The 25,588-nt window shown below is 43.7% G+C and overlaps 1 long non-coding RNA gene across 1 annotated transcript in view; it reads right to left on the reverse strand.

Annotated features, from left to right (window-relative positions):
• Positions 1-22,864, reverse strand: part of LOC144373091 (uncharacterized) — a 39,477-nt gene extending 16,613 nt beyond the window's left edge. Inside the window, exons 1-2 of the long non-coding RNA XR_013432878.1 lie at positions 22,732-22,864; positions 9,673-9,769 (exon numbers count right to left, since the gene is read on the reverse strand). This is a non-coding gene — a long non-coding RNA (uncharacterized LOC144373091). The remainder of the gene's footprint in view (positions 1-9,672; positions 9,770-22,731) is intronic.
• Positions 22,865-25,588: the final 2,724 nt, after the last annotated feature.

Here is a 25,588-nt window from a genome sequence, read left to right on the forward strand (position 1 = left end):
TGAAGATATCATGTGCATTCTGATTTGATTCATCCTATAGGTGTGGTATCCCTGCCCATCACGACCTGGATGCCATCATGGAGAAACATCAGAGAAGTTAAGTTGAGGGACATTCTACAAAATAAATGACTTACACTCTTCAAACACACTGAGGTAATGGAAGGTTAAAAAAAGGCTGGAGGACCACTCTAGATTGGAAAAGACTTAAAAGATATAACTACATGAAGTTTTTATCCTGGATAGAAATCTGACCTGGAGATATTAATCAAATCTTAAAAAGTCTGCAGATTAGATAATTATGTTTTCATGCTAATTTCCTGATTTTAATGCTCATGGGATACTTAAGTTTTAAGTAAGGCAGTTGAAGCATTCAAAAGTAAAAGACTTTATATCTGGAATTCACTTTGAAATGATTCAGGGGAGAGTTCATGTAGACAGATAAAGATTTGGATGTATACAATAGTAAGAAACAGAAGCAAACAAGGTAAAAATCTTATCATGCAGAAAGTGTGGTGAGGAGTATATGAGGGTTTTTTTGGTACTTTTTTTTGCAACTTTTCTGTAGGTTTAAAATTATTTCAAAATACAGTTTAAAAAAATAATGATTATCTGGGCTGGGGATGTGGCTCAAGTGGCAGCACGCTCGCCTGGCATGCATGTGGTCCAGGTTTGATCCTCAGCACCACATACAAACAAAGATGTTGTGTCTGCCGAGAATAAAAAATAAATAAATAAATAAATATTTTAAAATTCCCCCTCTCTCTAAAATAATCATCATCATCATAATCATAATCATAATCATAATAATTATTATTCTTTGTTGAATACCTGAAATGGTTTGAAGCATTAATATATATTTCAAATATAATTCCTGCTAGCACTCCAAACCTCACCCAGAGTACCATGGAGAGGCCTGGCAAGGTAGGAGAGGCAGGGGAGCAGAGAACCTTCCACTGCATGTCAGCATCACACAAGGGGCCTGCTGATGTCTGAGACCAGGACAGGAAAACAGAGACAAATCTCAGCACTGAAAATCTAGACCATAAGTAGTGAAAAGTTTATGATCCCACCTTCAAATCTTAACTTGAAATTTGTGGCGACTTGAATCCAACTAGAGGAATGACACAGAAATGACACAGCCCTGGCGCGAGCACGTGGACACACACACACACACACACACACACACACACACACACTCACACACAGACACATGAATGAGCTTAATCCAAAAGACATACTATTTTCTGGACTAGAGTAAAAAATCATTTATATCAGTCTCCAGTTTTCTTACTTCTGCCACTGCCATTCTTTCACATACGAGTTATTACTTCAACTAAAAGTTATTGGACACATGAAAAGATGATGTGATCCACTGTAAATAAATAAACAGTAAGATTATTTCTGTAGAAAACAGACCTGAAAACAGATCCAGAAAACATGACCCAGATGTTGGATTCATCAGGTATAAATCTAAAAATAACTATGATAAGTTTGAAAAGGTAGAAAATTTCAGCAGAGAAATGGAAATGATATAATTTTTAAAATTAAATTTTTAAATTTTAATTTTAAGAATTTTTAAAAAATTTAGTATACAACCAGAGATATGAAAAATTGTGTTCTATATGTGTAATAAGAATTGTAATGCATTCTGATGTCATGTATAAATAAAAAAAGAATAATGGAAAAGAAAAAAATAAGTTAACTCTGAATTTTTAACTCTGAATTTTTTTAAAGAATTTTTAAAAAAATTTAAATGTTAGAAATGAAAAACAGGATATGAGAAATGAAGAATCTTCTTGAGGGACTTAGAATGAGACTGGGTACAACAGCGGAGGGAATTGGTAGTCATGAATACAGGCTAATGGAAATTAATCAGAAATACAAAGATGAAATAGAGTTGGGGCACAGGAAAAGGACACAGCATCTGAGACCTGAGAGCACACCATTGGTTTAATGAAGCAACTGGAGTCTTAGAAAAGGAGAAGTAAGCAGAAGCAATTTTTAAAAAGTTAATGGCTAACAATTTTTCTAAATGGATAATATTAAATCATAAACCCAAGAAGCTCAAAGAACTTTAAATAAGACAAATACAAAGAAAATCATGATTCTTGTATCACAAACTATTGAAAAACAAAAACAAAGAGAAAATATTGAAAGGTACCAAAGGTAAACAGAATTATTACACATAGGAACGATGATAAGAAAAACCACTGATTTTTCCTTGTATACAATGGGGGCCAGAAGACAATGGAAAGTCACATTTAAAGTAATAGAAGAAAAAACATAATTAGGAATTCAACAGTGAAACTATCTTTTCAAAGTTAAAGCAAAATAAATTTATTTTCAGAGAGAGACAAGCAGAAAGAATTCATCCCTAGTAGATAAGTACCTTCTTACACTGTATTGGTACATTTTCTGTTACTATAATGCAATCTAAGGCAGAATAACTTTAACGGAAAGAGGTTTCATTTTGGCTCATTGTTCTATCCAAGGTCCTGCGTCTGCATCCAATAAAGACGTTCCTGCTGGTAGAGTTCCAAGGTGGTGCAGGGCATCAAATGGCAAGAACAGAATGTAGATGTATGGGGGTGTCGTCTGGCTTCCCTCCCCCTTCTTAAAAACCCACTAGAATCAATCATGGAGGATCCACCCTAATGATCTTATCTTATCTATTGCCTCCTAGAAGCCTCACCTCTAAACACCATAGTCATATGAACTTTTCACCCTCCTAAGACCTCAAACTGGAAATTATATCTCAACATGTGAACCCTTGGGAGACACACTCCAGTCACAGCAAAATCAGAGTGCCTACACTATGAGATGTTTTTGTGGCAATATATAGCGGACCTTTACAAATACTTCACAACTTTCTTTAAATCTCTTTAAAAGACAATTGATCTTTAAAACAAAAAAATAATAACTGGTTGTAGCCACTAGTGTGACAGAGCTGACTGGAAGCATCTCTTCAGAAGTTCATGTTTAGTAACGTCATGTTGCTCACTTAGAACTGGCCATGGTGGGAGGTTTTACACCATAAAGATAGTAACTGCCACAGATCAGGGATTTTGTGCTGCTGTAGAGTGAGTAGTGAAGTAGTTATCTGCACATTATTCCTTGGAGTATAGGTAGAAGTAAAGAATCTGACAACAGCACAAAGTGGGGAAGAGGAAATTAAAAGTATACTGTTGTAAGGTTCTTAATTGTTTATGAAGTACAATATTTTTTGGAGATAAACTAAATTAAAATAGGAGCTGGCAAACTTTTCTAAAAGGGCCACATAGTAAGTGAGTGGTCCATCTTCTCTGCTCACAGATCCCTGTTGCTATGCACTTGCCTACTTGCAAACCCTGGAAGTGCTCACAGGGTCACTCACAGATGTTCACACAAGCAGCAGAACTCAGTCTCAATATGCATTTCCCAGCTGGGGTCGTGCAGGTAACCCTTGCCTTCTTCATCCTGTAAACACATGTCCTCTTCATGGTTTCTACTATAAAGTCACTCTCTCTGTGTTGTCTTGTAACTAATAAATATATTGAGGAAAATACTTTGAGACTATGCAAATATTCTTGTCATTCCCAAATTTACACCCACAAATCCTAATTTCCACTGGTGAATTTTGCTTATAAAATAACTATACTGGGCTGGAGTTGTGGGTCAGTGGTAGAGCACTTGCTTAGCATGTGTGAAGCACTGGGTTCGATCCTTGGCACCATATAAAAATAAATAAATAAATAAAAATACTGTGTCCATCAACAACTACAAAAATATTTTTAAAAATTACTGTAATATTTGCCTACTAGTGATATTCTACTTCCCTCCTTTTTTTATTAATTGGAATTATTCAGTAAAGAAGAGATGTATTATCCCTTCCTTTTTTGTTCATGTCAGCATGGACTTGTGGATATTAATTTTGCTGTGGCGCCTGTATATTTTGTGGCAGACTGTTTCAACTTTGGCATTAAGAGACCCTGTGAATGGGCCTCTGTGTGTTCTGCCATGCCTAGGCCTTTCTGAAGCACTTCCTTATGTTCTGGCATTACAAATGCTCTGGGCTAATCTAGTCCTTTCCTTTCTGTGGTCCTGGAATCCACAACTTCTCTAAGGGACCTGTTCCCATGACTGGGAATACTGTGTAGAAACCAAGATGTCAGCCCTAGGTGTTTGTGGCTGCATGGGTGTTGGTGTTTATGTCCCCTCAGTGAATACAGGCAGAGCATAGAAGCAGGAAATAATCATATGTATACTAACCCCTCATCTTCATTTATTTTGGTGCCTATGTATGTATATAAATGCATCTTCCATCCACCCACCCATCTAAAACCATCAGTTCTGACAGTTACCTCCACCCTCCATCAATCAGCACAAAGTCCATTTCAGTCCTCCCTCTATTTGTGATCCCTTGTTCTGGAAGTGAGAAACTTTATCTACAACATTTTTACCAACTTGTTCAATTCTAGTATATACTTAGAGCTACTCCAACCCCCTGTGGGAAAACTGTTTACTAACTGTAGTACAACATTGGGGTGTGATGCTTTTTATCTTCAGCCTTACAGTATCCAACCAAACTGTTGTTTTACAAAGTTACTTAGGTTACCTCCTACTCCCTTCCATATTGTCATATTAATATTGTAGTACAGTCAGTCTCATATGTTACTGTTTGTATGCAGGTTGGATCCCCAACTCCTGCATTTGGTTGATGTCAATGGTTTGCTTATTTCTTGGATGTGTGGAACAATACCATGGTTCTAGCTCAGAGGAACACAAAAATCCAAGATCAGTGAGGAGCTGCTTGCTCCTTCCCGATCCTGACTTCTCATTCCATCCAATCATTCTTATTACTCTTTATCCTCCCAATCCTGGTGGCAACAAAATGCATTCATTTGCTGCACATGGTGGCCCACACCTGTAATCCCAGCGACTGGGGAGGCTAAAGCAGGAGGATCACGAGTTTAAAGCCAACCCCAGCAACTTAGAGAGGCCCTAAGCAACTTAGTGAGAAAAAATAAAAAAGGGCTGGGGATGTGGCTCAGTGGTAAAGTGGCCCTGGATTCAGTCTCTGACCCCAAACCCAAAACAACAACAAAGTAAACAGCGCATTCATTTTTGGTTCACTCTTTCTGACAATCATTGCTTCTTAATGTCTTGTATTAAGCCTGGTTCATGGTAGGTCCTCCATAATACTCAACATTAATCGTTTCCTTCAATGAATCCTGACTCTTGGAGCCCATCCCACACCTGCAGTTTCTCCTGTTCACAGTGAAGCTGGGCGCATCATTTTATTATTCCCCCAAAATGGATCTGAGGACAACCTCTGCTTTTCTCAATTGGGTCACTTATTAGATGGAAACTAGGAGCCACTCAGGAGAGCACAAAGAACCTTGTAATCTCCTTGGATGTGAAGATTCATAGATGGCTAGAACACAGCCTGATGGGAATTCTTAGGCAACATTTTCACATTCCAGCAATTTTCTTTTCTTTTTTTTTTTAAATACTATCTCAAAACAACTTAGCCACATGAAATTATTTTTAAATTTCTTGAAAATTACAAGATTAAAGGGAGCAAGAATTGTACAAATATTTGCAAAACAAAAGTAATTACTAGTAAAGGTCTTGGGATTTCTATTTGTCACAAAATAACCTTTTTAATGCTCCAAGTTTTCATTTTCTCTATAATCATTGTATGATTTCTCAATGAGTGGGGAAGAAAACCACCAGAAATCAGTTGGTAAATTAAGAACAGTTGTAACTATTTGGGAAAGAAAACAAAGAGTTTTCTAAGGTCACACAGCAAGTAAGTGGCAGAGTGCTGGCAGCTGAATGTAGATCTATGTTGAAAGAGGAAATTGGCACCCAACACAATGCACTTATCATCATATCTGAAGAACTTTGCATCAAAACACAAAACTTTAGAATTGGGATATGACTGAGTCATAGGCCATATGACATTTCCAAAAGGATCATTTCATGTTTTACAAATTCTGCAAATAAAAAGATCTTCCCATATGTAAAATAAAACCAACCCCCTGAAACCTTGTTGTAAATTGACAATTAGGTCATCTCTGGAATGGGAAGCTAAAGATGGGTAGGATTATGGGTTTGAGAAGCACAGACAATATCATAGGCAACCTCAGAATGATGACGTTGAGAAAGGATCCAGACTGCAGGCTATGTTGATCAGGGGCTTCTGTAACAACTTGAGATTTGGGCTTCTGTTATAGTTTAGTTCTGGAGCCCAAAGGCTCATGTGTTGAAAGTTGGGTCCCCAGTGCAGCAGTGTTCAGAGCAGGGCCTTTGGGAAGTGAATAATCACCTATGTGTTCGTAATTTAATGGCATTTTGGGGGGGTGGTTGATGGGATGGGGCCCTCTTGTCCTGGCCCCTTCCTCACAATGCCCCCCACCCCCACCTGCTTCCTGGCTGTCATGAGATGAGCATCATCCTTCTGCAGTGCTCTTTTGCCATGGTGTTCTGCCTCACCTTAGGCCCAGAGCAGCAGAACCAGCTGCCCATGTATTGAAAACTCAGAAACTATGAGCCAAATAAGTCTTTCCTCTTTTGAGTTGTTTCTCTCAGGTATTTTTTCACAGTGGAAAGTTGACTAACAAAGCTTCTAAGTCAAGACTGACTCAGGGATCAATCCTGGCCAGGCCACTGACTGGCTACCTATCATGGGGTTGGATAACTACCCTAATCCTTCCTACTTCATCTCTGCGAGGGACATATTAACACCAAGGTGAAAGTGGAATTAAAGCTGATGTGAAATGGGAATCAGCAGGCACAGCTTCATGGCTAAGAGTGAAGAATCTGGACCCAGCTGCCAGCACTCTGCCACTTACTTGCTGTGTGACCTTAGAAAACTCATTTAACTCTCTGAGCCACCAAAAAGAGATTAGAATCTGAAATGAAGATAATAATCACAAATCATCTTTGAAATAGTGAAAATAACAGAGCAGTTATGAGAATTCAATGAAGTAAGGGAGACAGAGCCCTTAGAACTGGCAGATTCCCTCCTCTCCATAAGAGCTAGCAATGATTACCAATTATTCAACTACCAACTGGAAAATGGGGTGGGCCTGGTGGTAGAAGTAAATAGTTATGCAGGGTCCACAGCCTGATGCAGGGTTTTAGGAGCTATGTTGACTACACAGGTCAGAAGCTGAAGAGCACAGCTCCCTGCACTCCCTGTGTTCTGTGTCACGTGGTTTAACCCATGCTGGACAGGAGTCAGCCAGGGTGAAGAGGACAAGAGTGACACACTGCAGCTCAGCTGCAGAGACTGACAAGCAAAGCCCCTGACTGTGTCTGCAGACACCACACAGCAGCTAAGTCAAGACAGACCCAGGAGGCGGTCCTGGCCAGGACACTGATGGGCCACCTGTCACTGGGTTGGATAACCAGCAGTCAGCTGTGGCCTGTACTCTGTAGTCAGCTTGCTTTAAAACCTCAGGTCTACACAGAGAGAGAGAGGGAGTGATCTTTCTGGTGAAGAAGATAGATCTGAAGTGCTGGGAAGAGCCACATTTTCCGTTTCCACTGTTCATCCTCTGGCATGTTTATTTGAACTGCTCATCTTCCATGTATGCTGTATTTGATTTCAGGGAAATATCAGTAGAAAGAAAACTGACAAACCATTCTGCCCTTTTTTCTAAGCATGCATCTCTGGCTTCTTGGCACTTGACTGGGCAGGGGACGAGCCATGTGTCCTTGCCCCAGGGACACTAAGAAAGGCACCTTCCCTACTCATGCAGGACCTCACTCCAGTGGCACCTTCTCTCTCTTAACCTTTTCCTGCATCTTGAGGAAGGACGGCAGCAGCAGGTGTCCCAGAGGAGGACACCACTGCAGGCCAGATCCTCTTGCCCTCTATTCTGGAAATTTCTGAAATTGTGAGTTTCCCTATGTCCCCTATGGAGGCAAAACTTCACCTGCACTATTTACAGGTCCCTACAGGTGAGCATTCATCCCACCTGGCTGGAGGGCAGTGAGCAGCTTGTGACAGGTGCCTGTGCCCTGGTAGCTTGATGGTGTGTGCAATACTGCATCACTCTCTAAAACCCTAACCTTTATGGAGCCTGAGACATCCTGGGCCCCAGAGTGTGGACCTGGAGGAGTTACTGCTGTTGTTGCAACCCATATGCAGCTCTGGAAAACAGTCAGTGAGAAATAATTGTGGAATTATCTTTAAACTACTTTCTTCTTTTAAAACCAGAATTCGGGTATATGCTTAGCATGTGCAGGGCTCAGAGTTCAACCCCAGCATCAAACAAATGGACAAAACGAGTTAAAAAAATAAAACAAGGACTTAGGCTGAACTTTCTTTGACGTTGCTCACTCAATTCAAAATGGGAAATGATTGCACAGAAACTTCATGCAGATGTCTTCCCCTCAAGTAGCACTTGACTGGGTCTGTACTCTGTGGTCAGCTTGTTTCAAAACCTTAGGTCTACACAGAGAGAGAGCAATCTTTTGTGTGAACGAGAGGCTAGAATCTGAAGCACCCATACAAGGCTTATGGAAAATGCCCAGCGGGGGATACCTGCCACCAGACACATGGTACCAAGTATACCTGCCTTCCTGTTGGTGTACACTCCCAGGAGTCCCCTTTTGGAAACCTGGCCTTCTCTGAACCCCACTAGACTGCATTTAAATGACTGCTCTATTAACTGGGAAGGAGCGTGATGTGGATCCCATTTCCTTGTGTGTAAATCAGGGAGAATACTTCCTGCCTCTCAGCACTACAGGAGTGAAATGAAGTCAGATCGTGTGCCCGACCCACAGGAGCAAGAGCTCACTGCTGTCCACGCCCGCCTTCCCTCCCACCCTTTGTTTCCTCCTCTGCTGTCTGGAGACAAGTTATAAGCAGAAAACTGAATGCTCACATTCTTCCTCATGGACACTTAGAGAGGTGCATGTGTCTGTGGTGCCTGCTTGTACACAGCAAGGTCAAGCACAACAAAGGACGAGGCCCTTGAGCCAAGCTTGAATTCAGAACCTCCAAGGAAAAGAGGTGCCCAACAGAAAGGTAAGCAGAGAGGTTCCAAGACCCAAAGAGAGCAGAGATGTCACGTAAGGTTTTCCCATAAACATTTCTATAACCAGAAATTCTCCATCCCAGCTGCACAGATGGCCAAGATTCAACTAATATAGTATCTCAGGGTTCCCAGGGGTTTCAGAACTGTAGTTCCAGTGGAGAACCGCAGTCCACAGATTGTTAGTGCACACTTCTATGGAATAGTAAATAAAAAGCTAGAGTGTAAAGGACCCGCAGTCCCAAGAATTAACCTATTTCCTCCACTTGGGCCAGGAGGGAAATGATGATGGCTTTGTGCCCCACCGGAGACCCAGGAGCCACAGTAAGCTTCTCCAGGGTCTCCTGCTCCTGCTGGCACAGCCCCTAGGCTTGCAGGAAGGGAGGGGGTCTGACTTACCCAGGGCACAGAGAGGCTGCCTGTGCCTGCCAACATCAGTGCAGTCCCTGCACCTGCCTGGGCTCGTGAGTTGCCAACAGAGAAAATGGTGCACTTTTTCTACCTCATTGACAGGAAAGGCAAGAATACACAGCACAGGTCCAGCTGTCCAGGAGTTATCAGAACAGAGGAAGGACAAACATTAATGTTTAACAGAACAATCATTATTTGCAAAGTTTGTTAAGAGTCATCAGACGTCTCCCACCTGGGGCTTTCCCATTCCTGGTCATCCTTGTCTCTTTCTTCCTTGGTGTCTCCAGCATTTGGGTGTTTCTGCACCATCAGCATTCCATCAGCTTTCACTGAAATGAAAACAAAAGGCAAGTATAATTAGTCCAGATGGGGAACTGCCTTGGAGGTTTGCCCAGTGGCCACAAGTCAGTTTGGAGACCCTTGCAGTGATAATCTTTAACTGGGGGTAGGGGGCAGTGTGGTTTGGAGGAGATTCAATGTGTTACCTGTGCAATGCTATCTCTTACTCCAGATGTTAGAAACTTTCCAAGACTCTGGGGTCCCTTTTTGGTTACCTCTCACATATTTTGTAAGAAGAGTCACATAACCAAAGTGTGAAGCATGCGGAGCAGTGGCTGCTTAGTTCTGCACATCTTATTGATACAGGGACTCCCTAAACCCTGCCCTTCCCTGTAAGCATTATTTTCTCAAATACCAGTGATGCTTTTTATAGGTGACATAGCTACAGGTGACACAGAACAGCTACTATGTTAGTCACAGAGCCTAGTCAGGAGTGGCAAAGATTTCCAGAGCAGCTCTTCCCAGGCTGTGCTGTGAAACCCTCCTATTGGTAGATGTTCATTCTGTTTTTAGAAAAACAGCCTCATTGCAGTTGGGTATGGTGGCACACGCATGTAATCCAGTGGCTCGGGAAGCTGAGGCAGGAGGATTGTGAGTTCAAGCTAGCCTCAGGAACTTGGAAAGGCCCTAAGCAACTTAGTGAGACCCTGTCTCTAAATAAAACATAAAAAATGGATGGAGATGTGGCTCTGTGGTTTAAGTGCCCTTGGGTTCACATTCTTCACATTGGGTTCAATCTCCCCCACCAAAAGCTTCATCAAGATCTAATTTATGTACAATTCATTCATGTAAATTATATAATACAGTGGTTTGAGTGAATTGAAAGTTATGCAACCATCACTACAATAAGTTTCTGTCACTCAAGCAGAAAATCCCACACCCATGAACAGTTGTTCCCTTTTCACCTGTCCCCTAGCTCCCAGCAACCAGTTACAACAGTTACTTGGGCTGGTCTCTTCTGGACACCTGGAATAGAAATGGAATCATAAAACACATGGGCTTGGGTGGCTGGCTCCTTTCAGAGAGCACGTGTTCAGGTTTTCCTGTGCTGCAGTGTGAGGGCTCCATCCTTCTCTAGGACAAAACACTTCATGGCACAGACTCACCTTGTTCCATTCCTCTATTCATCACATGGTGAATATATGGGTTGTTTCCACTTTTCAGCTGTTATGGATAATAAGCTTTGAACACATTTTGTGACTTTTTCTGTGTACATATTTTCATTTTCTTAGGTTTGCATCTAGGAATAAATGGCTGGGTCACATATTGACTCTGCATTACACTTGTGAGAAACCAGGATTGCTTTTCAATTGTGCGCCATTTTCCATTCTCACCGGTGTGAGGATTTCTGCACATATGTCCACACTTGTTATTGTCTATTTAATTATAGCTATTCTAGTGGGTGTGATGTGCTATTTCATAGTAATTTGATTCACATTTGCCAAACACTAACATGTTAATACTATCTTACAAGGAGGAAGAGAGTGGGACATGGGACCCAGGATCTAATGGGTATAGGAAATACTAGGCTGAACAAAAGCAAATGAGCTTCTTTTAGAGAGATTTTGGGGGCCCTTTAGCATACTAATGTGCAACATGAAGCTTTATGAAGGGCATAGAGCATGCAGTCTCCCCCAGATGTTTTTCTTTGTGTGTGTGTGTGTGTGTGTGTGTGTGTGTGTGTGTGTGTGTATGCGCGTACGGACACACTGGGGATTGAACCCAGGGGAGATTTACCATTAAGCAACATCCCCATCCCTTTTTCAAATTTTGAGACAGGATCTCACTAAATTGTCCAGGCTGGCCTCAAACTTGTGATCCCTCTGCTTCAGCCTACCAGGTTGCTAGGATTACTGGTATGCTTGGCCCCAGATGCATTTGACTCAGTTTTTGTTTTGATCTATTTTTGGTTTTGCAGTAATGCTGTTATCATCTTTTAGCACCATAGTGTCCCATGGAATAGAATTTGGAAATACTATCCATATATCCAAAAAGCTGACCTCACAGGGTGATATGGAGCTGAGAGTCTCTGAAGAAGCTGCATCCATATAGAAGATCTTGCAGACTGATGACTGGCTGAGCAAGAGGACTGCGATTGAGGAGAGATGGAAGATTTCAGATCGGGATCCCAAGCATCTTGGTATTTCTTAGGCTTTTTAGTAGCCACTTAATTTCAACTCCTGTATCTGCCATTATAACTTCAGATAAAACTCTCAGAATAAACTACTACGCTTTGCAGACCTATAAGAATCCACCAAGCTAAGCATGTTTAAGGTAATGGCTAAAACTACAGGAAAGATTTTCTCCCTCTGCTTATAGCCAGCCTACCTGATGATCTACCAAATGTTTGCTAAATGTATTGATTAGGACTTCCTTTGTTTTGTGGCTGTAAAAAGTTGCATGGTGGAGTATGTCATGCAATGCCACTCCCCAGACCTCAGTCACTCCTCTTTGGCTTAGAATAAACTATTTTCTTGTTTCCTTTGAAGCACAGTTGTTATTTTACATGGACAGTAGTTGCTTCATCTGCATAAAGAGGAGAAAACTCTAAGATGAAGACATTCAAAGGAGGGAACAGCAGTTTACACCACGGGCCTCATTTACCAACTCTCAAGGAGGGGAGTGCTTGATGGAAAGAAGGGCTGTTTTTTTTGTTGTTGTTGTTGTTTTTTGCATTTACCCCAGGTTCTTGATGGAGGCCTTAGGGAGTCCCACCCTTGCCCTACTCAGGGCAGCTACTGGGTCTTCGGCCACGAAGCAGCCACATCCCACAGTACCATCCATTTGTCACTCCAGCTCCTCCAGAGTCCCAAATCTGGGTGGACCTTGCTGGTTCACAAAAGTCCAGGGCAAGTTGATGATGCTGATGAACAGGAAGAGACTTTGAAGTCACCTCAGGCTCACATGCTCCAAGTTGATTAGTCTTAAATTTCTCAGACTTCAGGAAGACGATGACGCTTGCTTCTCAGGGACAATGGCATCCTAGCTGCTGTCCCTCAGATGAAGGCAAAACAGGCATCAGGTAAAATAAAGGGTTGTGTTTAAACAGTTTAAACAGTGCCCATGCTGGTCTGGGATTGGAACCACAATCTCCCTGTGCCCCACCACTTCTTTCATGGAGTGGGGGCATTCTACTTTGGAAAGAAAGAAATAGAATCCTGTTTAGTGATCCGCTTTTTATTCTAGGAATTCATTTCTAATCATTTTGCATCTGACTGTGAGAGCTTATGCCTTGTGGTCTCCAACTCATCAAGTCTTTACTTGATAGGCTCTGCTTCTTTTCTCATGTTTCCCATTATAATAAACTTAACCATTTGGGCACACTTGTATGTGCACTTAGAGTTGTACATGCAGCCTGGGGCCCTAGGAGTTAGTCCTCCTGTTGGTTTTTTGTCTGCTCCTTCTTTCTCTCGTGCAGGCGACTATGGATCACATACTTGACTTCACCAGGCCTGTCAGGAAGATCTTATGAGGCCAGTGGTGTAGACAGCAATTCTTTCAAGAAATGCTGCTTTGTTTCTACTAGATCAAAAGGAAGGTGCCTGAAAGTCATTACCAAGGATTTCTTAGACTGGAACAGCCAGACCTGACAGTGTAATCTGAACCCCACTCATAGAAGCCGGCCTCATTTACCAATTCTCAAGGAGATTTGTGCCTCCATTCAGAGCCCATGCTGACATCCAAGGCTACAAGTGCCCTTCCTTGCCATTCCACTGTGTTGCTGGGGAGGGTCCCCTATGCCATGTCTCCCCCAGGGTTTGGCTTCTGAGCATGAAGCATTATGCTGGAGTCTGGGGTCTGTGAGCCAACTATCCTGGCGTCTGAATTTCAGTTCCTTGTTTTTGGTTTCTAAGGATTTTCCTCACTTTAAATTCATATTTTAATAAAAAAGATAGTTGAGTACAGGAAGCTGAGGAAAGAGGATCACAAGTTCAAAGCCAGCCTCAGCAACTTAGTGAGATGCTAAGCAACTCAGTGAGACCCTATCTCAAAATAAAATACAATAAAAGGGATGGGAATGTGGCTCAGGGGTTAAGTTCCCCTGAGTTCAATATCTGATAGAGAGAGAGAGAGAGAGAGAGAGAGAGAGAGAGAGAGAGAGAGAGAGAGAGAGAGAGAAATCTACTATTAGTGGACAGCTTTTAAATTTAAGATTTCCCAGCCTGTATAGTACTCTATTAGAAATGGAGTTTGAAAATAAAATTCTGCAGTACAGTAAATGTCTCTCCACTCTCCTGAAATGTGGGATTTAAGAATTATGTTTTTGACCAAAAGAAGAGCCTAGAACCATCCCATGAATTTTTTTCTTTTTAAAATTCTTTTCATAGTTGTACACAGACAGCAAGCCTTTTATTTTATTTACTTATTTTTATGTGGTGCTGAGGATTAAACTCAGTGCCTCACACAAGCTAGGCAAGTGCTTTTCCACTGAGCTATAGCCCCAGCCCCCATGAAATGTTTTTCACAATACATTTTTCTTTTCTCACACCTTGATCCCATGCCCTTCAGAAATTGATTAGAGATTTTCTTTTGTTCCACCAAAATGCATATGTTGAAGTCTTAACACCTGAAATAGAGTGTCTTTAAAGAGATAACTAAGTTAAAACTAGGTCAGTTCCTGAACCAATAACACTGATATCCTTATAAGAAGCGGGTACAGTGGTGCAAGCCTATAATCCCAGTGACTTAGGAGGCTGAGGCAGGAGGATTTTGAGTTCAGAGCCAGCCTCAGCAACTTAATGAAGCCCTAAGCAACTCAGCAAGACTTTGTCTCTAAATAAAAACATTAAAAGGGCTGGGGATGTGGCTCAGTGATTAAGCACTCCTAATCCCCAATACCCCTCTCCCAAAAAGGAAGAGATGCAGGGAATGCATGTGCACAGAAAAAAAGGCAGAGAGAAGAGCCAACTGCCAGCCAAAGAGAGGCCTCAGGAGAAAAAACACCTACCCACACTTTGATCCTGGACTTGCAACCTCCAGAACTGTGAGAAAAAAGGTCTTGGTATTCTGTTATGGCATCCCTAGCAAACTCATTCAGGTGCCCATTTAAAAATAATCTCTGAATCATTTCTACTTGGCAGACATAAAACCTTTGAACTGTAACTCAAAGATGTATTCCATAAACAAACTAAAAGTAAAAAAGGCTGTGAAACCAAATACAAAGAAAATTGATACTGAGCATCAAGGTGACATTTGAAACAATCAAGTCTCTGGAAGCACTGTGGAAAGGCCTGTCCATTCTTCCATTGAAATAAGGGCACAGTGTCAGGGCCAGTCACCCAGCATTAGCACTTGAATTTAATTCTGTTTCTAAAAACAATTAACTTCATTAATCTCTCTCAGTATGTTTGGTGATTAATGCAGCAATAAGAAGTGACAATAATAATAATCCAAAACTGAGACAGACTAATTTTACGTTGCAATACTGCCCCAAAATATGACAGCACAGATTTATTGTGATTGTTGAATCCATGTCTCAAGAACTTTCCATTGGTAAAACTATAATGGCAGAATTATTTTCTCAGAAATCTTTGTAGAATTATTTGTCAATCTAGATATTTTTTTGAGACATTAGGAAAAAAACTTGAATTTTTGTAGTGGTGGTTGTTATTTAAACAAGAGCTTCTAATTTAAGGAAGAACTACATACCTCTCAGCATAAGTGCTATGCAGAGGAGAAGCGCATGATCCTGGGGCCAGACCCTCGAGCTCACTTCCACCCCTGCCTGCGTGTTTGTGTGCATGTATGTGCACGTGTGTGCACAGGCATCTGCATGTGTGTGAATTTGCCTAGCAAGCTGTCAAAGCTCTCTGTGCCTCAAGATCCCCCTCTGTGAAGAGAGTGTCAGTATTCCTCCTCCCACAGACAGCTGAGGACTATGTGAACTGACACCCCAGAAATACCTCCAGTAGGCCTGGAACACAGAGGTGTGTAGCTGTTAGTTAGTCTCACCACGAGGGGTCTCAGTCAGCTTTTCACTCCTGTGACAAAAGCACCTGACAAGAACAAGTTTAGAGGAGGAAAAGTTTATTTGAGGCTCACAGTTTTAGAGATCTCAGTCTCTAGATGGCTAACTCCATTCCTCAGTGCCGTCAGGGCCCAGGGTAAGGCAGCACACTATGGCAGATGGGTGTTATGGAAGAGAGCAGGTCAGGACATGACCAGCAAGGAGAGGAGGGGGGCCGTGGGGTGGAGAGAGAGAGAGAATGAACACGTGCACTCACTCCTCATGGACAAAATATAGCCCCCAAAGGCACAACCTCCAGCCACTCACCTCCTCCAGCCATACCCTACCTGCCTGCAGTCAACACCTAGTTAATCTCTATTAGGAGTTTGATCCCTTGTCATTTCACCTCTAAACTTTCTTGCATTACCTCACAAGAGCTTTTGTGGGAAAACTCCCAACTAAACCATGACAGGCAGGTTTTAAAAATTAGAATTGCGTGCTTAGAGACCTCTACAGTACTCAAATCCTTGGTGCCTGAATGTCTCCTCCCTGTGGTGACAGCATCAACCTATGACCTCCGGGTCATTGAGGAATGAAGGAGAGGCCTGCAAAATGCTTGGTCACTGTGCTGCTGCTGATCATGTAGTCAGCTGACCATCACCAGGTAGTTACCACTACCTCACCACCTAAGCAGTGAAGCTTCCAGACAATCCTGGACAATCCTCCCACTTTTTGCTTTCTTTGCTGTCAATGTTCAGGCACTGCCCTGGGCCCTCATGTGCATGGTCCCACTTCATCAGCTCCCCATGGGGCAGGGCCTGAAGCAGCAGCCACCATGCATAGGCAGCCAGCAGCAAAGAAGGATGAGACCCAGGATCTGCTCCCCAATCAGATCTTCTAATGCTGAGGATCCTTCCAAGATGCAGAGCATGGAGGCTCTTCAGTGATGTAGGCTGGGGCCTACAGGTAGGTCCAAAGTACTCTATCCCCTCCAGGAGGGAACTGTGTGAGGAAGTCACTGGCAGTTAGCTATTGGCAATGCTCAATAGCTAGCTAGAAAAATCTATAGCAGGAAAATGGAGCAGGGAAAGAGAAGGGTGTTTCCAGGGTCACTCAGTACCTGAGGAGACCTGTGAGCCCCAGTGTGGTGCCCAGCATGGAAGAGGAAGGGCTGTGGATGCACACAAATGTCCCCAAAGCACTGACTGTGGAGACTGGAGCGTGACTTAGAAGTGTTGCTGCCTTTGTTCTTGCCTGAGAAGGGCTATTGAAACATTATTCAAAGGGACGCTAATCCACTACAAGAAATGAAGATTCTGAGGATCATTCTGGTAGGAAGAACAAAAGAAAACAAAATAGAAACAAGCAGAGTGTGTAGGTTAGGATTAAACCTGATGGCTAGGGCATTGTGGTGGCAGATAAATACATGGAATCGGACCTCTCCTCTGGTATGTGAGATTGGAGGGTGAGCCTCCTGAGAGGCACGGGGCAAGGGATGCCATCTATTTTAGTCAAGAGAAATGGCTCTACTAGGAGAGAACCACTTGGCAAGAAAAAGAACCCCCTTCAATGGAAGCTCATCACCCCCAGGGCGGGAACCCTATAAAGACAAAGTGGAAAGGATAAGAGGCCAGAGGCAGAAAGAAGCTGTGGGGCACTGGGTTCTGACATCTGGACTGAGAGCACACCAGCTGTGGGGTACCTCAGACTGTAGGGATGGACAGGGGCTTTCTAGTATGTACATACACACAGGTGTAAGTGCTAAAACTTGAGCCCCCAATATGCTGCTGAACTTGCACCCCAGATGGAAGGAAGGGAAAGTGCTTCTGAGCAAGGAGAATCCACTGTGAAGGTGCTAAGGCACTCAGGCCACAGAGGGCCACTCCTTTCACTTTCCAGAGACTGTTGTGGCCCACAGGCCCTGAGGGCTTTGTCTCAGCTAGAAGGGCTAGGTGTAACTTCCATAGCTTTATACTCCATTCAGGACACAACTTTGACCTCAATGATGAACTGGGTGGGGAACTGGAAGGGGTCCCTGGTGGGCAGATAACCATGTCCCCTTCAAGCTGAGAAGTGTGAGGGTCAGCAGTGTAGGGAATCTGAAATTTAGGAAAAGAAATTAGTTCTAAAAATGCCAGGGGAATGTAGGATCCATTGCCTGGAGGTACTGGAGAAGCCCAGCAGTGAGGATTGTTGGCTGAGGCAGGAACTGTCAGGTGTTTGCCTATCCAACTCCCAGTGTCCCTTGCAATTGGTTTGGGGCCATTTAACTGGGTCCTAGACAAAGTAATGGGAAAAGTGACTGGTGGGCAGCATAGTGCTGTTCATCTCAGGACCTTAGATGTGCTATGTGGCAAAGGGGGATCAAGGCTGGGAGTAAGAGGCTGATTAGCTGATCTGATCATGAGAAGATTGCCTGCATTATCCACATGGCCCATGTGATCACAAGGGTCTTCAAACATGTAAGAGGTAGAGAAAGAGTCAGGGTTGTTGGATGTGAAGGAAGAAGGATGTAAGCAGCCACTGTGGCCTCTGCAGATGGAGAAGAGGCCACAAGGTGAGTGGGTGCCTCTGGACTCTGGGAATGGCAGGGGAACCGTTCTCCCCCGAAGCCTCCAGAAGGACCATCCCAGCTGACACCTTGACTCGTATTGGACTTCTCACCTCCAGAATCATAAGTTAATAAAGAAGTGAATTATTTTGCAGTTACTAAAACAAACACAGTGGCCTGTTTCCCACTTGACTTTAAATAAATACACTCATGTGTAATGATTTTAAGTTTACAGTGGTTTTAAACAATAACAAGGTTATTGTGTTTTGCTATAGTAGTCATAAAAACTAACCCAGTGAAGCATGCTGCTTGCGGGCCCCAAGCATGCTGACCCACACTTATCCCCCTCTGTAGTGGCTTTGCCTTGAAACAGCAGTGTCCTTCAGCAGGAGTGGTCTGGGCCTCTGTACTGTTTCTTGTAGAGGGTCGCCCAGGAAACAAATAAACCTTAATTTGTTCAGCTCACTTACTGTACTTTTTACAAAAGTGAATATCCTTTATATAAATACAAAGACTTCTGAGGTTAAGAAGGGGAAACTATTCATAAAACCAAGTCAGAACACACAGAGCACTGGCTGAAATGAAAAGGACACACATAGAAGATGTTAGAAGGGGAAAATAACCAAAGGTGGCTAGGGAACAACAGCAAAATCTAGAAAGGCTATCGTCCAGCCTGACCAGAAGCTTAACTGAAGGATATTTTCCCCTTGGCATGCTGGAACCAAAAGCACACCTCTGACCTGCATCTAGCTGAGAACATGAGGATGCTGTTGGGCAGTCTGTGACTATATGCTTAATACAATAAAAAACAATGTAGCTTCACATTTGACTCAGTAGAATGGCCTGGATAACTTGAAAACCCTCTTACAGGAAGATAATTCAGGGAGAAATGTTACCTACAACATTATAAATTCTCCCTTAACTCATGACTGACCAACTGGTTCATATTCATATATTCACTTGACTTAGTTCTATGCAGCGGGGGGTGCCTCCTACTTTTTGAAGAAAACTATATAACATTAGTAACATTCAATGCTATCATATCAGACTTATGAGACCTCACTGACACATGGCTTTGGCTCCTCTGAAAAATGGGGGCAGGAGAATGTGGCCAGCAACATGTATGTATTCACATCACTGCAAAAACCCACAGAGACTGGCAGAGATGAGTAACAGTATGGCTTTTAATCATGTCCTCCTTTTTGCTGTGGAAGGCTATTGCTGCTGTTGGGAGAAATAGCAAGGAATCTCACTACTTTTAACTTTGCTAATCCAGTTTTGCAAAACTTCTCATAAAATAAGCATTCTTCAACCCATTTCTCTGCAAATATTTTGTAGTGGAGAACAGTGGTGGGGTCTCCAGTCACTAAATGGATTTCTTCTGCAAAGAGTTGGCAGAATGTAGTGTAGGTCATCCATCACTCTCAAGTGACGATACTTTGTATCTGAACAGAACCTTCCTTTCACACTAACCAGAAGCCTTTACAAACTGCCCCAATAAGATCACACCTTCAGAGGCAGCAACTGGCAAGTGACAGGGTCCCCTGTCTGGCTGTAAGCAGCAAAGGCCCTTCAGCCTGGTCCCCTAGTCACATACTCCAAACAGTTTAGACAGTTTTTTTTTTAAATGGCACTGTCCTCAGGGTCCCAATGATAAGGTGACTACTAATTTAATGACAGTGCCAAGTGCTTAGAACTATGCTGGCACAGTATTACACCCAGCAAATTACAGTCACCATTTCCTGCATTCCGCAACCTAAATGAGGGAAGGGGACCACATGCACCATTAGCACACAATGGAGAGGTCTCACATAGGGAAGTTGGAGGCTTACCATGCTTTGGGGAATAGAAGGTGAGAAAGGGCCTGAAGTAACTCCCAGGAGAAAGCTGTTTGTGGAGTATCTCATGCCAGGCACATTGAGATCCCTGGGATTTAAAGATATCAATAAGACCCATCCCTGGAAGCCAGGAGAAGAGAGGCAGACAGGGGGATGTAAGTGCAATAAAGAAAATAGGACTACTGTGGGGAGAGGGAAGAGGGGACCTGATCCAGAGAGCAATAAAGAAAAAACACAAAAAGAACAGCAAGATAGTCACTGTAAGAAAATTTTATTATTTCTGATTAAGGATTTAAGCACAAGTTTGTTATCCAATTTAAGCACTTAATAAAAGTGTTCCCAAAGTTTTCAAGGCAATTATTTTAATTATGAATTATGCTCTTGGCTATCTTTGATGATTATTATAGTGGCTGGCAGAATGGCTTACTCTTTGGCAACACCAGACTGAAGAACATTGAGGGCTTCCTGGGAAAAGAGGCTTGCACACAGGTCCTCTGTAAATTGGGGAGCATGCCTCCCAAGAGTACTGCAGAGCCAATATTGCAATTTCCAACTACTGTACATTCCAAGTACCTGTCTACCTAGGCCTCTGGGCTCAGAGCCCAGGGCCTTTCCTTCAACTCTGGCCAAGTCTTATTGGCCTTAAAAATCTGTGTGACAGTGACAACTACCCAAAGCACTCCTGCTAGACTTGGGTGCCACAGTTCAGAGGTGTGCCCTGAAATCCCTGGAGTTTACTGTGGTTAACTGACCTGGGGGCTTTGATCCTGAGGAGGGCAGCTGAGAGCTTGGAAGAGTCACAGCAGCAAAGGCTATGTGCTGGGACTTATCCAGAGGAAGATCTTCATGCCATCCTGGAATTTCACAGATGAGGAAATCTAAGTCCCAGAAAAATGGAGTGGCCTGTCTCCAAATTTGGAACCCAAGTTCACTGATATACAGGTGCAAATAAATTGCCTCTTCTCTTGTTAGGCATAAATAAATCATTAATTTTTTAATTCAAAAGCCTTGTAGTTTACAATTCAAGCAAAATTAGAATTCTGCATGAAAATTTCTCCCAGATTTAACATGTACACTTGATAATTATGATCTTAAAAATCTCCATATGGATATGTCTATATATGCAATTTAATTACTGCTACTTTGATTTGGTATCATTCCAGCAAATATATTTGAATGAATTCACTACCCTGGGAGAGTGGGCAGTCTCAGGAAGACTGCTGCTGCAAGGTTCTGGGGTGTCAACCCTACCATGAGGGTAAATAAAGGTGTTCCTCCCAACACAAAAGCACAGAGCTACAGGCAGCTGGGCAGGGACACCTTGCTGTAGGAATTAAAGACCAGAGCTATCCTTAAAGGGAATCCCTTCGAAAGTGGTTTTGCTTGTGTTTTGTATTTTGTTTTTCTGTGCTCCTGCTAGCACTCAGGGCACCAGGTACTCTGTCTCTTAGCAACACCTTAGCTTTTTGTTTTTGTTGTTATGAGCAAAAGCTCCCAAAGCCATTTCCATTACAGTGGGACACTTTTCTAACAGGTCCTGATAAGTCCTCTTGGAACAGTCAGCCATTTTTTTTCACTCTAGCACAAGTTGTTGCTGTTGAGAGGCTGTCGATAGTGAAGTATATTCCTGCTCTGCAGTGTAACATATTTAAAGAATTGTCCCTATTCCCTGTAATGAGGCAGAGAATTTGTGTCCTACAGTGGGAGACAGATTACGAATTCTTCACTATAGATGGCATAGATGTGTCACAAAAAAAGCTTCAGTCCTCTGAGGATTTGTCAGCATAAGATTGAGTTCTAGTACTGACATTTGCAATTAAGACCCTAAAAGAACCCCAAACCTCAATGTGACCTGTCTTATGTCACCTAAATACTTTGATCTGCTCACCAGGTGTCTTTCCATATGGATCCACTGTCCCTTGAAAGGGCAGCAGAAATGGAAATCGACCAGTCTGGAAAACATCACAGCAAACAGAACTGTGAGCAGAGAGATAGAAGGCCCCAGTGAACCCAAAGGCTGCTTAAATTCCTATATCCTAAGAAAGATGGCTCTTTCCTGGGTTTAGCTTGTTTGGCTCAGAAGATTAGCGTTTTCTTTCTTTTTTAAAAGCACATTTGAAAAAAAAAAAAGCTGAACTTGAAAGAAAGTAGGGTAAGAGAAGTCATACTGAGTGAATAAGGATGAAAATGATTTCCACCCCTTTGGTTCTTTTATCAGTACCCAATGCTGTCGGGCTACAATTAATCATCCCGATATTAAAAACACAGACTCCTGTTACTCTTTAAAAAAGAAAAAAGAAAGAAAGAAAACCTGTACATTCTTAGTAAACCATAACAGCTCAAACTTTGTCTTTTGTAAAGTTGTGCAACTGGGCTTAGGCCGTGGTCATTAGCAAGCAACGGTCACAGGTAGACTACATGTCGCACTCGTCATGACAGCAGGTCTTGGCGGGCGCCAACCACAGCGGGTGGTGCAGCGGTGGAATCCCGCACAGGCCTGCGGACCGTGCCCGGGCGCCTGCACTCCCCTGCGGCGCATTTGGGCATCAGGGCTCCCAGTTCCTCCGGGGCCTCCTACGCCCGGCGCCCCGAGAGTAAGCGGAAACCAGTCAGTACCTGCAGGCGTGTGTCCAGCTTTAGTCTGTAGTTTCCCTTCGGGAGGAGAAGACATGGTGCCACCAGAGTTCCCTGGGGCTGGGCGGCCGCGGAGGCGCGGCTGGCGGAACTGAAGGGAGTGCGTGTGTGAGAGCGAGAGTATGCGCAGGGGGCGAGCCAGCCCAGAGGGCACGCCTCCCCCCCACCACCACGGCGGGGGCGTGGCCGATGAGCGTCAATGTGGCTCGCTCTGCCCTCCTGCACCGGGCGCGCCGACGTCACTGCGGCCGCCCTGCCCCGCCGGCCTCTTGCACGCGCTTACAGAGCATGCGCAGCGGGCCGTGCCATGTTGGGGATAGTGGGAGGAGCGAACGGGAAGGAGGGCGTGGCGTTCGGTTTTAGGGGAAATAGGAGTCTTGGCTGGCTGAGGACCTGGAGAGTAGCTGGTGACTAAAAAGGGCCCAGCTTGAGAACATTCCCTCCTCCACGAAACCGCTCCGGCCGCCAGTGTCCCCACGTGGACCGCCACGCAGTGGGGAGCTGAGATCTCTCTCGTCCTGAAGTCCTCAGCTAGACCCCTGATGGGACCGGGGGTCGGATTTTGTTAAGAGACGACGCAAAGGATGAGCCTGCTCCCCAGAAGAGAAAGGCAGCGCCTGAAAAGGCTAGTTCCCAAGCGGCTGGGTGGGTGCGGCCTTGGAGCCTTGGTCTCCCTGCTGCGCGGCCTCCCGGGTCTCCCCAGCGCCCTGCAGCTCCAGGGACTCCAGGCCCGCCATCTCCGTGGCTGGATTAGCAATCAGACATGCCCAAGACGTTGGAAGGAAACACCATCACCTCTCTTGGCTGTATGTTTGTGATGACAGAAGTGTTCAAAGTGGTCAGGCACCTGGCACCTTCTTACCAGCAGTCAACCTGGTTTTCAGTCAGCTCCCCTGTGGCTTCCCCCAATTGCGAGAAAATCCCTTAGACAAGGTCACACATGACCTCCATGCTGCCAAATCCAGTGGTCACTCTTCCATTGATTCTACATGACCTCCTAGTAGTACTTTGAAGAAGCCATCAATCCTCCTGTTCAGCTTCAGGGATGCCATGTTAGTGCCTCGTCTTGCAGTTTTGGGGCCACCCTGAATGTACAGTCTAGATTTCTAAATATTTGAGTGTCCCAAGCCTCAACGTTGCTTCCTGCCCCCCCCCCGCCCCTTTCCCTAGGCTTAGATAGTGTCCTTGCCTGGGTTCTGCTGCTACAACAATATCTGAGAAGGGGTTAAAAAGCAGAGATTTCTTTGGCTACTGGTTCTGGAGGCTGAGAAGTTCAAAGGCACAATGATGGCATATTGGTGAAGCCTTGGTGCAGCAAACCTCAGAGTGAAAAGTAAAAGGGTGAGGAAGAGGGCTGAACTCTCCTAATGAATTCACTGTAAGGGTGACCCCGTAAAAGCAAACTTGATTCATGGGGGCATAATTCTCATGACTTAATCACTTCCTATTAAGCCCCCATCTCCTGCATTGTTGCATTCAGGATTAAGTTCAACACTTGAACCTTGGAGGAACGTGTCAAACCATAGAACATCTTGGATGTCTTCTATCACAGGCAAGCCCACGAGTATGACTTTCATCCACATGCTTACAGATCCCAGCCCTGCAAACCTATTTCTGTGTCCTTGAAGTCTTGACTGATACATTCCATTGGCTCTAAAACTCCATCAAAGAAGATGCCTCCTTCAGGGCTTCCCAGTTCTTTGTGTCAGGCTACACACACTGATGCTGGCCATATGCTGATCTTGCACTCACCCTCCATGTTTCATTATCACTAATGGGTGTGGGCCACCTTATGGTTGTGATACATTGTCATTGTCTTGCATTCACACCAGAAGTTGCAAACCAGTAAGAACAGCTTAGAAGGAAATCCTGGAATAACAGTGAAGCACTTTTCTCTCTGTAGTACTGGGGATCAAATCCAAGGCCTCGCACATACTAGACAGGCATTCTACCAACCCAGCCCCAAAGTGCTCTTTTCACTAACACCTTTGAAGGAACAGAGAGAATCTGAAGACAGTGCTTTGGATTTTGAACTGAGAAGCTTTAAGAATACCTAACCAATTAATTTTATGAATATTTTCCTTTTTCTGTATAGGACTAAAAATTCAAGGCTTAACAATTGTAAAAATAATTATATCTAAGACATACAAAATAAAACTTTAGTTTGAAAGAAAACATAATATTAAAGATTAATTGGCAATGTTTTCCTCTTTTTGGCACATAAAGTAGCAGACATAAGCTGTGGCATCTCAGACTCAATAACAAACAGGATTGTTAGGGAATGCTGGGGTAAAAGGAGGAGATTTATGAGGAAAGAGCAGAGTGACCCAAGGGTCTGGAGACCACAGACACCAATGGGATGGCCTGAGGTCTAAGAGGACTAGACTGATGCGGCCCTCTAGTGTAACAGCATGTACAGTGCCACATGTTCAGAGCAGGGTTCCTGGTCACCTACTTACCCACCAATAGCTTCCTCTCTGGAGCAGGGGCTAAGCTACTCCAGCAGTGTGCCAACTGGGCAACATTCCTGCTGAATAAGACACTGTCATTTAAGGAGGAATTGAACTTAGGTTTAAAAACAGATTTTCAACCTCCCTTGCAGGGGGTGGTGAGGTGTCGCTTTTCTGACCACTGAAATGTACTTGGACTCTGTGGAGGGAAAGCAGAGGACAGTGTCCTGGTTTGAATCTGAAATGCCTCCCAGGATTTAAGAGATGAGGCTTTTGAGAAGTGACCTCATCAAAGCCATTGAAGCCAAGTGGACCATAGGGAGGTGGGACCTTGCTGGAGGAAGAAGGTCACTGGGGCCTTCCCTGGAGTGATCTTTCTTCCATCCTGA

This window comes from Ictidomys tridecemlineatus, unplaced genomic scaffold, assembly GCF_052094955.1.
Source record: "Ictidomys tridecemlineatus isolate mIctTri1 unplaced genomic scaffold, mIctTri1.hap1 Scaffold_226, whole genome shotgun sequence".
Taxonomy (NCBI): domain Eukaryota; kingdom Metazoa; phylum Chordata; class Mammalia; order Rodentia; family Sciuridae; genus Ictidomys; species Ictidomys tridecemlineatus.